Source organism: Mauremys mutica, chromosome 3 (assembly GCF_020497125.1).
Source record: "Mauremys mutica isolate MM-2020 ecotype Southern chromosome 3, ASM2049712v1, whole genome shotgun sequence".
Classification (NCBI taxonomy): Eukaryota; Metazoa; Chordata; order Testudines; family Geoemydidae; genus Mauremys; species Mauremys mutica.
Window position 1 is genome coordinate 49140802 of NC_059074.1, and position 12442 is coordinate 49153243.

Below are 12442 nucleotides of genomic sequence, written 5' to 3' on the forward strand. Positions count from 1 at the left end.
TTAAAAACCTTTAAGGATGGTGATTCCACCACCTCCCTAGGTAACCCATTCCAGTGCTTCACCACCCTCCTAGTGAAATAGTGTTTCCTAGACCTCCCCCAGTGCAACTTGAGACCATTGCTCCTTGTTCTGTCATCTGCCACCACTGAGAACAGCCAAGCTCCATCCTCTTATCAGGGAACTCAAGGCACCTAATGCATTTGTAGTCTTGACACTGACCACTCCTTCTTTCTAGGCTTCGCATGTGTGAAATGTAAGAACCAGTCTAGGGCCCCTCAAAAGTCTAATAGATATAAACCCTGTGATGCTTTCTGGCTCCAGAGTAAACAAATACGGAGAATCAGACCCTCATATTGAACCCACTTACTTTCATGCCCTTTCAAAAAATACCAGACAAGGGGAGAGAAACTATTTTATGACTAAAATTTCAAATGTGCTAATATCTGAACATAGAGACAAGTGAAGAATTGTTTTGTTATGCTATTAAAATGTGTTCAGTGTGTGATCCTCAGCCTTATTTGCACACTATACAAACCCTGCTTTGAAATCAGAATTATTAATTTCTTTATGTTTTTTATGGTGCTCATCACTGTAGCATTGGAGTACTGTACAGATACAAATAAATTTATTTTCAGAACACACATGAAGTAAAGTGGTATTATTATACCCTGTTACAGATGGGGAACTGAAGTACAGAGAGAGTAAAGTCAAGAGTCTGTTAATGTTAGGTGCCCAATTTGAAATATCTAGGGCCTGATATTTTGGATTATATGTTATATAGCACTTACTATGTGAAGAACAACGCTCCCATTGTGATTGCAATTGTCAGTTCTCAGCACAACATTTTGATTAAAACACTGGAACAATATAAAATTAACATGGCCCACACTAAATTGATTAAAAACTGGCTAACTGATAGGTCTCCAAATATAACTGTTAATGGGGAATTTTCATTGAGTGGGTGTGTTTTCAGTGATGTTCTGCAGGGATTGGTTCTTGGCCTGTCGCTAATTAACATTTTTATCAATGACCTGGAAGAAAACATAAAATCATCACTGATAAAGTTTGCAGATGATACAAAAATTGGGGAAGTAGTAAATATGAAGAGGACATGTCACTGATTGAGAGCAGTCTAGATAGTTTGGTGAACTGGGCACAAGCAAACAATATGTGTTTTAATATGACTAAATGTAAATATATATCTCTAGGAACAAAGAAAGAAGGCCATACTTACTATAAAGGGATGATTATCCTGGGAAGCAGCGACTCTGAAAAAGATTTGGGTATCGTGTGAAGCTGTGACAAAAAGAGCTAATGCAGTCTTGAGATGCATAAACAGGAGAATCTTGAGTAGGAGTAGTACCCTGCAAAGTTATGTCAACATAATTTGACTTGTTTCAACTTAGTTTTGCATGCATCCACATCTAAATTTGTCTCCTCCTGACATAGGCACCCTGTTACATCAATACAATAACACCACTTCCCCAAACAAGTAGGCCAAAGTCACCGTACGACAGTAATATTAATGTAGCCTCTACATTACACTACATTATCTGTGTTGACTCTAACAGTCCTCTAGCAGCTGTCACACAATGGCTCATCCTTGTGACAGTGGCTACTCTGATCACATTTTCTAACTCCATTGCCCAGGGTGGAGTCACAGATACCAGAAGTCCCCTTCTACCCTTTAAAAATCTCAGGGAACTTTGGAAATGTCTTTTCCTGGTTGCCCACCTTGGCAAGCATACAACCATGCTGACTCATTGCACAAAGAAAGTTCCACCTACACCTTCCTGCCTGCAGCAGGACAGAAGTCCTGGATCTTCTTGGCCTGTGGGGAAAACAGCCTGTGCAAGCCCAACTATGGAGCAGCAGAAGGAATATAGGTATGTACACGCATATTGTGCAAGGGATGTGTGACATTTCATTCCATATTCTTTTTGAAAATATGCTTATGATATGAATATGACATAAATGAAATATACTTTATGCAAGATAGCTCATGTGAGATATCATTGGAAAGGTTAGGATTTACTGAATGTGATTAAGCAATTTGTATGCCTGTATCATATCTGTATCTGACGTTAGGAATATTAACTATGTATCTGTATTTCAGATGTGTTACTTTGAGTGTCACCTCTAATCAGCCCTTCCAGTACAACAATGGAAAAGCCAGACAGGGCTAATGGGCCATTAGAAGAGACAATGGACTGTAAAAGAGCTTAGTCTTCCTGTGGAGGCTCCGGACAGCCTACGAGTAATGGCTGCTACAGCCCTGCAGAGACATGGGTCTGAGTCACCTGGTACTGGACCCACCCCTTGGAATGCCAGTGTTCTTCCATTGGGAGACAAAGGGTTCCCGCCTTACACAAGAGCTATATAAAGCAGGGAGTGACATCATCATGGTTCTCTCCACTGACTCTCCACCCAAAGAGATATTGAAACACACCTGGAAGCAAGATCTGAACTAGGGCGGGGGGGAGAGAAGGGTTGAGCCCAAGCTGGAAGGGCATCTGGCTTGTGAGTAATAACAGCTGAAGTCTTAAGCTGGAGACCAGTGCAGCTGCCTTTTCAAGACTTTCTGTAATCTGCCTGCAACAATATCTAGGGTGAGAAATTACTATTTGTAATCAATTTCTTTAGTGAAACAAGCTTAGTATGTGTGTTTGGTTTTATTTGCTTAGTAATCTGCTTTGTTCTATTTGCTAGCTCTTTAACCACTTAAAATCCACCTTTTGTAGTTAATAAACTTATTTCTTGTTTATAATATAACCCAGTTTATGTCATTTCTAACGTGGGGGGGGGAGAAGTTGTGCACATCTCTCTTCACATTGAGGAAGAGGGCAGACTTTTATGAGCTTGCACTGTGCAGATTTTTCAATACAGCGCAAGACCGTATTATTTTGAGTTTATCTCCCCAAAGGCCTGTGCACATGAGTGACACATGAGTGATATTGTGTGATGTGCACATCTCACACAGAGCTGACTTCAGTCTGTGTCTGCAGTGGGGTGTGGCCCTACCTGTGTGTGTGTGTGCTGCAAGAGGCCGGAGAGCCTAATTCAGCAAAGCAGGGAAAGGGAACCCAGGCTGGTTAAACAGGAGAGCCTCAGTGAAATCCCAGTACATCAGGTGACATCCCAGAATGGGGGTCCAACCTGTCACAGGATGCGAAGCCTGGGGTACAAGAGGGATGAGCAGCAAAGCCAAGTGAAAGCCAAGGGACTTTGGCAAGGCATATCAGAAGGCAAGGGAGGACAACAAGAAATATGGGGCTGCACCACAGACCTGGTGACTCTACAGAGAAATATGCCAAGCATGCCATACTTGGTGGAGACCCCATCAGCACCCCAAACATGACTGTAAACACTTTGTGAGAGCTGAGTGAGGAAACCCCTGCAGTGCAAAGCAAGGAGGAAGATGGGGAAGGGAATGCAGAGGGGAATGTAACTTATAGTGCAATCCTGGAGCTTTCTGAAACTTCAATGGAATTGAGCAAGGCCAGGTGAACACTAGATGAACCTGGTGATGAAAGGGAAAGAAGCTAAGGTAAGTGTATTGATGCGTTATCTATATAATAAGGTTCCAGGATTGTCACTCTGTCTGTGTGTCACTCTGAAGCCTAGAATGTCTGCTGAGCCAGTGTGAAGCAATAGAAACTGCCGCAAGCATAGTTGAGAGCTCTTCTTGTTTAGAATATCACCAGATTCAATTATCACTGGGATTCATGGCCTGTTACTGTCCAATTTTTACATTCTTGACCATTTTGACTTTATGAATTACACCCTGTGAGAGCATAGGCTTTCATCTACAGGCATGTATCTGTGCCATGCCAAGAGTCTGCGATCATTATGATATCAGAGGTAATTCAACCAATCACCACCCTTACTCTACAGCAAATTTGCATGCAATAGTTTCATTGATTGTAGTGTTACTCAGGGTTTTTCTGAACCCAAAGCTCTTGGTAACTTCACTCATTGCGAGGCGCAGTCAAAGAATAAATCAATGGGGACACAGCACGTCAGTCTGAAACATGGTTGATATAAACAACACAAACAAGAGTGCTTTCACTTAAAGCTTCTACTTTATTTAGTCTCAAGCACATACAAATGCAATAGGTTATAAAGCGCCCCAAATCAATAGTTACCCCAAAGGTCTCGAGTGGTCTACGACAGCCTTCTGGTGTCTAGCCTTCCATCTGCTGCTGGGAATCTTAAGATGGATTCACAGCGGAGTCTGCTTGACTTCTTTCCCCTTTTTATGCTCAAAGCGTCACATTGCTTGTCAATCACCAATAACCACTGAGCAAACAGTTTGTTAAGAAGTTTCAAGCTGTTATACAGATGTGTTTTTGCCGTCTCATGGGCCCTGACAAAAACACACCAGAAGTCAAATATAGATAGTCAAATATAACTTTTCCATCCACCCCATTTCTAGGACTGGGGGGGGACAGTCTGTATACACCCTAGCAGTCCTTATGTCTTTCTCCCCTGTGCTTTCAGGAGTTGTCCAGTTAGCAGTTCCAAAGCTCTTTGCTCTTTACTCTACACGTAAACTTCTACAGTGGCACAGCTGTACTGTTGCAGCACTTCAGTGTAGACACTCACTACAGTGATGGGAGGAGTTCTCCTATAAGTGTAGTTAATCCTCCTTATCAAGAAGTGGTAGCTAAGGGCATTGATGCTGTGGCAATCGATGCACCAGGGGTTGATTTAGTGGGTCTCATGAAGACCCGCTAAATCGACCGCAGATTGCTCTTCCGTCGACTCTGGTATTCCACCGGAACGAGAAGCGTAAGGTAAGTCGATGGGAGAATGTTTCTCATCAACCCAGCGTGGTCTAGACACCGCAGTAAGTTGACTTAAACTACGTTGGCTCCAGCTACATTATTCACATAGTTGGAGTTGCGTAACTTAGGTCAACTTACCCCTGCAGTGTAGACAAGGCCTAGGCCAATGGAAGAATTCTTCCATCAACCTAGATCTGTGTACACCAGGTCTTAGGTTGGATTAACTATGTCATTCAGAGGTGTGGATTTTTCATACCCCTGAGCACCGAAGCTGGGTTGTTGTGTTAACTTTTTAGTGTAGATCCAGCCTCAGTTTCCCACCTGGATTTCCCCCTCCCCGGTGCAAAGTCAGCGGTGTTGAACCCAGCATGGTCAAAGGCAAACTTAAAAGGAATTGGCATCTGCATTGTGCTTTTAAGTACCAGTGAATGATACTATCTGATGCGTATTGTCTCCCTTCCTGGCCTGTGTGCAAGACAGCTCCCGATGGAGATGGAATTAACCCTTGGTAATCACATAGCCAACAACACAATACATCAGCAAATGGAACCTATAATATTCATAAATATTACAGGTGTCTTCCAGGTCCTTCACATGAGTTTTATTTCTGACTTTTGCCAGGGTCTTCCTGTGTTGAGCAAGTCAATCTGTGCTTCAGTTTTCCTATCTATAAAACAGGGTAATAAACTTAATTAATTTTAGAGGGCATGTTGTGAGGTTTAGCCTATTAATATTTATTAAATGTTTTGTGATCCCCTGAAGGAAGATGCTCTTGATGTGCAAAGTATTGTTATTGTTTTATTAACACATTTTTATATTAGGGTATGGCTACACTTACGGTTTGCAGCGCTGGTAGTTTGCAGCGCTGGTCATCCAGCTGTGTAGGAGCAGCGCTGATGTGTGGCCACACTCACAGCTACCAGCGCTGGTGTGTGGCCACATTTGCAGCATTAGCAGCACTGTTGGGAGTGATGCATTATGGGCAGCTATCCCAGCATTCAAGTGGCCGCAACGTGCTTTTCAAAAGAGGGGGGTGGAGTGGGGTCTAGTGTGACAGGGAGCGGGGGGAGAGAGAGAGAGTGGATTTTTGGAGCCAACACTGTGTGTTTAGCTTCCTGCCTTGAAAAATCAGAACATGTTTCCAACCCCTTAGTCTTAACTCTTAATTGCAAACAGCCTGCAGCCAACACGACTCCCCGCTGTTTCATTCACTCCCTGCCTGCAATCTCATTTGATTGTTTACAGCCAGGTACAGATGATCACAGCAAACAGGAGCTCTGTTTGTTTTTTAGATAAGCAGCAGTGGCAATGGCAACGGAGCTCCGCGCGGAGCTCGTTCACAACAAAACAAAGAGAGGCTGCATAACAAAACAAAGAGAGTAATTTAGTTAAAAGCATTCTGGGATACATCCTTATACCCTGGAGGCCAATCACAGCGCTGGTGTGTGGCCACACTTGATGACCAGCGCTGCAGCACCAGCGCTGCAATCCTTATTCCCCATGCTGAGTGAGGTGTACGGCCAGCGCTGCAGCCAGGGAGTTGCAGCGCTGGAAGTGCCCTGCAGGTGTGGCCACTTACTAATTGCAGCGCTGGTGGAGGCTTTCCAGCGCTGCAAATCGCCAGTGTAGCCATACCCTTAGTGTTCTCCCAGCTTTGTTAGAATGATGCTGAGACATCTCCTTCTGGCTAGCCATGCAAGGGAGGGGAAAAAAGACTTATGTGCCCTCCCTGACCTTGCTGGGAAGAAGAAAGAAAATGAAATGTCTTTTTATAGGATAGACAATTTAAAGGGCTTAAAGGTAGTTATTTCAAAAGAGAAGGTATTGTTGAAGTGCAAGAATTTTTCACCTCTGAAGGCCTGAGTCACAGGTTTGTGGATAAAAATGGGTTTTGGAGCTTCATAATAATCTCCCTTTGTCCTCATAAAATGGAACACAACTCCCTAACCCACCTGATCATATGGTACAATTCGATATCATTGTCAGTCAGCGCTAGGATTAGACTATCAGGAGCAGTGAAGGTCAAGATAGAGGTGCATTGGCAGCCACAGACTTAGCATGGAATATTTGTGTCTTCCGTGAATACTATGGTAACTCTGTAAATGTGCTTGTTATATATATATGAGAGAAAGACTGGATTTCTGAAAAAGATATTGTAGATGTTCAAACTGCAGTTTTTAGGGAATCAATACACAGCCCTTTTAAAAAATAATTGGGATTCCAAAAGAAAGATATGATTATCAGTGGAAGGTAATAACTTTTGGGTTATCGGCAGCTCTGAAAACATTTCCCATTCTGCCGAAGGCAGTAGTTTCTGTGCTCTGATTCTTAGGTATAAAGGATGTAAATATAACCGGATGACATGCTGATAGCAGCTCATTCAGAGGAGCTGTTGCAGTATCAAGTACAGGCAATGAGTCATTTACTGACAAAAGTAGCATTTATTATAAACGTGGAGAGATCTCTGTTAACTCTAGTGAGGGCAATAGAATCTTTAGGATTCAAAATACATGTTCTGTGCAGTGTATATCTCTTGAGGGCTGAAAATGAAAATAGCAGAGATGTGTCAGCATGTGAAGGCATCATTAGAACTGACCCAATAGAAATTAACAAATTTAGTTAGGGTTATTGAAATCTTTGCTTCCAGCTTTAGCATTGGCTACAGTGTACTTCAGACACAAACATGTATGTTGAAAGAAAATGAGAAAGGCGCTGAAGGAATGGTCCACAAAGACAGGTATATGTTCAGAGGTACCGAAACATCTGGTATGGCAGGGATTTATGCAATATTCTCAGACCCTCCTGCTATTGCTCTGCCTCCAATGATGTTGAATACTGATGCATCCAATGAGCGTCTGCTTGAGAAAGAGAAATTGCCATTTTAGGAGAAACAACTGAGTATTATATCACACAAATTTATTAACAATTTGGAAATGTCTCCTAAAATTCCAGATAACTCCTGGAAAACTCTTGTTTAACATTTGACAAACAACAAGGCTGGAGTGGCATAATTAACAAAGAAGGGAGGCACCAAGTAACTTTGGATCTATCAATAAAGACCTTAAAATGAAGTATTTGGAAGGACATTATAGTATTATCAGTAAATCCTCCAGGAAAGCAGATTTTGAATAGTTCTGTTGAGGAAGATCAATTTTTGGGACAATGCAACTCTGAATCAGAGTTTCAAGATGAAATAGGAAGAACTGGAAACAGAATTCTTTGTGGACAAGGAATCAAACCAAATACATTTGTGGGGAGCTACACAGATGATGAACAGAGGGCTGGGACAGTTGTTTTTTTAATCTCTGATGGGTAGGTCTTCACTTAAAACTCTGCACCGGTGCATCTGCATTGATGTAGCTGTATTACTGTAGTGCTTAAATGAAGATGTTCCCACAGCAACTGGACAGGTTCTCTTGTCAGCATAGTTAATCCACCTTCACAAGAGGCAGTAGCTATGTTGACAGGAGAAGCTATCCTGCAGCCATAGCGCTGTCTTCACCGGTGGCTAGGTCAGTATAACTACGTTGCTCAGGGGTGTGGATTTTTCACGCCCCTGAGCAATGTAGTTACATATCAATATAAGTCTGTAGTATAGACCTGGCCTCTGTCTCCATTTCCATGTGTGCTTAATGGTATTCAAAACATAGTGGAACACAGAGAGTTTATAATCTTAGAGCAAAAGATTGGCTTTATTTATATTGAGTTCTACAGGAAGTGTGGCTGATTGGAGCTGTAAAGTTTGATTTCCAAGATTTGGGATGAAAGAAATTACAGCCAAAACTTTTACTCTAAATAGAGGAAACTAACTCCGTATATAGGCACTTAAGTGGAGGTGGCCAGTTTTCAGAGGTGTTGAGCACTTGCAGCTCAGCTTGAAGTCAGAGGGAGCTGCAGGTACTCAGTACCCAGAAAAATCAGGACATTTCTGTTTAGAGGCCTCATTTTAGGCACTTCCATTTGAAAATGTTGGCCATAATGCATTGTATAGGGGAGCTTCTCATTTTCCATGTATTTTAGGAGTAAAAATTCCAACCATAGTGCTTTTTGGTTCTGCTTTGACTCGGAAAAACAAAGGTGAAAGAATACAAATGAGATTCAATGAAGCTGGCAAATATCCTGTGAAATAAAAAGGATTCGAGAGAAGTAGGTTTTAAAAAGTGTGAAATGTCTAATAGAAATAATGTTAAATGTTGGCAGCAGTTGGTATTACTAGGCACAGGTGCTGGCTTCCTCTGGGTCCCAGGCGTGCTCAACCCCCTGCTCTGCCCCTCCCCGACCCTACCCTCTCCTCCAAGCCCCAACTCCATCCCCACTTCTTCCCACCCAGCTCCACCCCCTCCTCTGAGAGTGCCCCATCTCCGCTCCTCCCACTCACTGCCTTCTGCATGCCGCAAAACAGCTGATCGCGGCGGGCAGGAGGTGCTGGGAGGGATGGGGAGGAGTTGATCGGTGGAGGCCGCCAGCGGACAGGAGGTGCAGGTGAGGGAGGAAAGGTGGGGAGTTGGCTGCTGATGGGTGCTAAGCACCCACTAATTTTTTTTGGAGTCTAAATGGAGTCAGCTCAGCACCTATGTTATTAGGGGAAAATCAGCATGATTTTTTTACAGGGATGAGTAAGCCTAGAGCTCTGACAAGGGCTCATAGAAAAGTTAGAATCTTCCATTGTTTGCCAGACTTTTGAGAGCTTGTTATGAAAGAAAATACAATTAACCAAAATAAAATTACCTAGAGTTCTAAACTGTAAAGAATTATTCCTCTTAGTAAATGGGTCATTTATAAGCAATATCCAGCCTCTTAATTAAAGGTCATTGTCTAGAGCTATCTAGAGTGGCTCAGGACCATGAGTGCCTACCTCAGGGCAGACTGTCAAAATTAGGGCAGACACCCCAGACTGGTAGTGTGGTCTATAATTAGATTTCACCAAGCTGGTAAAAAATGTGACCTCCTGGATTACTATAACAGTCTTACCGTGGAGTCACAAACAATCCCCTTAGACTTTCCAGTCTATCTTGCCACTGGCCTTAGTGATAAATGATAACTTACACACAAAAAATCACAAAATATTCAGGTTGCTCCCAAGATACCAGTCACTTACCCCAGATCAATTGATACTCTAAATCTTACACCAAAGACAACACCTGTAATAAACTATCTAAAGATTTTAACTAGGAAAAATGAATAAGTTATTTAATGGTTAAAGCAAACAAACATATACTACTCCTGGGGGAATTCTGCACCACCGTGCATGTGCATAATTAATGAGCCATGCATATTTTAATTTTTTTGTGCAGAAAAAAGCTTCTGCTGGAAAGTTGCCACAATTCCACCTTTTTAGAGGGTGCTATGGTACTAGAACCACCTCAGCAGAAAATAACTTCAGCTGGAAGTGAATCTTCCTGAATCTTTTTTGTTGTCTGTATTGTTACAGATATACTTACTGACAGGTATTTTGAAATAAATGACCAAATAAATCAAAAGTGGTTTGATTATATTGTGTTATTTTGACAAATAAAATATGCAGAATTTTGCAGAATTTGAAAATATTGTACGCAGAACTTTTAATTTTTTGTTGCTGAATTTTTTAATTTTTGGCACAGAATTCCTCCAGGAGTAATATACAAATGAATGAGTTACCATCTAAATACTAAAAGTGACAGAGTTGTAGTGATCCATCTATTCCAAGGAGGCAGCCCCTGGGGATCTCTGGCTTCAGTTTAGAGTCTCTGGCCCTTCAGAGTTCAAACAGCCAAAAAGATGCAGTTTCTTCTTGTCAGGGATTTTTATACCCTCCCTCCAGAGTTCGAGATGATGGGATGAATTCACATGCATGTCTCCTCTTCCTGTGTTTAGGGGGGAGCCATGAACAATGTATTTTGTCCTCTGATGTTCCACAATAGTTTGTCTGGTGTCTATAGCCCTGCTTTTGTTGGTCAGAAGATAACACATTCTGTGGCAAACTTGGTAATGTGTCTCTCCTGACTCTGGGGATTTACAGTTTCAGAGCAAACACTTTTACAGTTATAGAGCAAACAGTTAAATAGTCCTTTATAACATGGGTGTAGCAGGGTGATCACCCCGTTCTGGCCCTGAAGGGATTAAAGCAGCCTTGGAGAGGGCTCCAGCTGGGAAAAGGTAGGCTGATGGTGAAAGCAGCCACAGCTGTGGCCAGCTTAATCAGGGTCCAGTTGGACCTTATAAGAGGGCTGTGGGCCAAAAGCTAACACACACTCTCTTGCTAGCTTCCTGAGAGAGAAGGATCTGGCTGCCTGGGAGCTGAGAAGGGTACCTGAGGTGGAGCAGTGCTGGGGAAGGGCAGAGGGAGCTGGGGAGCTCCAGCCTAGTGAAACCCCCGGCTGCAGGCCTTGCTGAAAAGGCCAAAAAGGTACTGGGGCTGCAGAGGGGCAGCCCAGAGATAGGCAAAGGCAGCAGGTCTTAACCCCACTTGCTGGGGAGTGGTTTATAGACTGCAGTCCACCCAGTGAGTGGGGGCTGGATGGTGACTGGCAGTAGCCCCTGAGGCAAGGAAGGGGTAGAGGGTTGGGGGTTCCCCTGGGTGGAGAGACCTAGATTGTGGGTTGCTGCTGGGGGTAGAACCCTGATGTAGAGGGGCACTGGGGTCTGGGAGGGACACAGGGGGCCAGCGAGACACTGGTCTGCAGAGGGTGCTCTGGGCTGGAAGAGCTAATTCCCAGGATGATGACAGGAGATATACCCATCTCCTAGAACTGGAAGGGACCTCGAAAGGTCATCAAGTCCAGCCCCCTGCCTTCACTAGCAGGACCAAGTACTGATTTTTGCCCCAGATCCCTAAGTGGCCCCCTCAAAGACTGAACTCACAATCCTGGGTTTAGTAGGCCAATGCTCAAACCACTGAGCTATCCCTCCCTGACCAGCAGGAGGCATCGTGCTGGTGAGTCTTTGCCCCGCCACAATGGGATATTGCTATTCTAAGTGAGATTAATGCATGCAGTAACATACAAGAATTTCATTGAGTCTATACACTAAATACATTCTAATAAGACTAACACATATTTTGAGCAAAACTAACATACAGGTGACCTGGTATGGTCTCCAGTTATGAGGTTATCAGTTCTTAGCTAATGCCTGCAGCCTGGCAAGACCTGGCACCTGGCTTGCCAGCATCACAGTCATATTTTAATTCTCACGTGAAACTACAGGAAAATCTTCATATCAATTTGGAAGCTCCCTAGTGATAGCTAATGTCATTTGGGACCTTTAATCCTGAGAATGAAATAATTGCACTGATCTAGCTCTCGTAGGCAATTGTGGCTCTTACTAAGATGGTAATTTACTTCCTTTCTTTGTAGAAACTTAACATTGTCAGTCATGAAACATTTGGCTCCCCAACAGTTTTGATTCTCTTTTGAATCTCGAAAGGCTTGATAGGAAATACATAATTTGAGAAAGAAGAACAGGAGTACTTGTCGCACCCTAGAGACTAACAAATTTATTTGAGCATAAGCTTTCATTGGCTACAGCCCACTTCATCAGATGCATAGAATGGAACATATAGTAAGAAATATATATATATATATATACACATACAGAGAACATGAAAAGGTGGAAATAGCCATACCAACTGTAAGAGGCTAATTAAGATGAGGTATTATCAGCGGGGGGGGGGGGGAACT